This window comes from Aplysia californica, unplaced genomic scaffold (genome assembly GCF_000002075.1).
Source record: "Aplysia californica isolate F4 #8 unplaced genomic scaffold, AplCal3.0 scaffold00445, whole genome shotgun sequence".
Lineage (NCBI taxonomy): Eukaryota > Metazoa > Mollusca > Gastropoda > Aplysiida > Aplysiidae > Aplysia > Aplysia californica.
The window spans coordinates 217,888-220,387 of record NW_004797715.1 but is presented as its reverse complement, the minus strand read 5'-3'; positions in this window follow the sequence as shown (position 1 = coordinate 220,387).

The window sequence follows — 2,500 nt, the reverse complement described above, 5'->3', positions numbered from 1 at the left end:
GTAGCTGGAATAGAACTACGTGGCATGCACACACGACAAAACATAAACGGCACATTTGTTCTTGCTAACTTAAAGCAAAAGTACAACTGTCGCACACACACGACAAAACACAAACCCCACTTGTGTCGTGTTAACAAGTCCAAAAAAGTAGAACTCTGTGGCACACAAACGACAAAGTAAAAATCGCACTTCTGTTCTTGGGAACTACTCACACGCACGAAGATGAATAATATGAAACAGAAGTAGTCCCAAGTAAGATATGAAACGGCTAATGGCAGAGTGAAAACATCTGAGAGCTTCGATTTACAGGAAAAACCATCAAACCTGAAAAATCAAAAGGTAGTTTCCGAACTTTGAAAATATGCCCACGTAACCCTTTGGGGCAATTCTTGTCTGAATCGTATTTTTGTAGATTTTATGGGCACTTTGGTAAAAAGTTTTTACTGGCCCCACAAACAGGCTTAGCTCCATTATATTATTATTATTATTAATATTATTATTATTATTATTATTATTATTATTATTATTATTATTATTATTAATATTATTATTATCATTATTATTATTATATATCGCTGGTGGAGTGATCAAACCTCGTAACCCTCAATTTTTTTGAAAATCGTTTTTTTTGCCTAAATGTCTTCTCCCAGTCCTTCTTCACATTGTGTCAAAAGCACTAGGTTAAATTATGAAGAGAAAGTTAAAAAAAAAACTTACAAAAAAAACCTCGTATGTTTGCCCCTATGATATCCTGGCGTGATGAAACCTCGCAACCCTCACCTGGTGCGCCGATCTGCTTTTGCGTGGTTTCTTCACTCCAGGTTTATGAGAGCGACTTTCTTATACGAGGTTCTGGGTAAGCCTTCTTTATGAATTGACTCAATGGAAGCGCTCATAATTGACATTTTCTGGTGCATTTTATATGCCTGACTTAATAAAGAAATGCTTCATTCATTCATTCATTCATTCATCCATTCATTATAGCGTGGGTTTTCCCAGTCATTCTTTTATTCATCCATTTTATTTCAGTCAGTTCAGAAGTTTAAATATGATCATAAGTGAAGGAGTTACAATAGGTAAATCTATTTGAAATCCTGTTAAAGGGGTGACTAACGTATTGGTAAACAAGAGGTTCTCATAAAGCACAAACGTAGTTAACATTTAATTTAAGGCAACAGTCACACCTTGAAAAGACAGGTGACAATAGTCCTTACTAAGAATAAATGACAAGTCTATGCACTCTCCAGATGTCACCTGGCCATTTTGTTTATCAGAGAGAGAGAGAGTAAGGTTTCACCCCTTCTCAGACTATGAATCCGCTGATTAGTCGAATCTTTCAGTCGTGGTTGAGACCAAATAGTACTGAACCTACCCATGTTCTTCTTGACCCTGAAGTCTATAGAGGACATTGTGATAAATTTGTGCCTCAACAATACAAGTGATATGGACATTTACGCATCTGTTTTGAATATCTAACCCCAACTGTGCTCGCATCACCTAGATTTTTGTAACATCCAAGGGCTGGTTTGGAAACCACTGAGCAGACCCTGTTCCATGAATTGACTCCAGCTACCATTTCGAAGTCCTTTCCAGGGAGAAAAGGAAGTATCAGCATCATCCCGGGCTGAGTCTGCACCAACACCAGTGTCGCCTGGAATAACGCTCCAAACCATACTGACGTTTCACCAGACAGCTGTAAGTCAGCTGCTGAGTTATTACCTGCGGAGTCACAGCAACACGATGTGCAAACTACGTTCCTCGGTCCATCTCACCTTCATTCACCTTAGCCACTTTTCCTGGAGCCCGATCACAGCTCATTTGGGATGCCACAGCGGAAAATAAAGGGTTTTCAAGGGTGACAACAGATAAGCGAAGGCCATCCGTGGATCTGGTCAGGAATAGCATAATGATTCAATGAAAAGCCCAGCTACGTCACTGAAACCAAACTGTGATTGCAAGAGCTGAACTTCGAAATTTAAAGGGCAAGGGGCTCTCGAGGAAGACAGACACATTAAATTTGAATTAGTGTGGTCCTCTCATGTGATGAAAAAAATTGTCTCTTTATTGGACTAGTGGACATAGACCTCTGAAACTTGACCAGATATGGCATAGCTTCAAATACACATTTAAAATGGTGGTCATAAAGTGGCAGTGTGTAAAAAGATGTTCCTGCATTCAACTGGGTTGAGTGAATGATTTGTAAGAAACATTTAGAACCGGTTATCAAAGGAACTCAGATATCCACAAAATGCATGCACAATTCTGCCAAGACCACAGGAGGTAGCCTCTCAACAGGGTTTTTGTCCGCACGTACGTTATGTATTTTCATAATTAACCCAATTAGTATTCATGACCCACAACCTTTTATTCGATTGACATCCTTCATTCGCTTTTCAAAGCATTTTGTATTGGGCGTTTGTGTGTGTGTGTGTGTGTGTGTGTGTGTGTGTGTGTGTGTGTGTGTGTGTGTGTGTGTGTGTATGTGTGTGTATATATTATA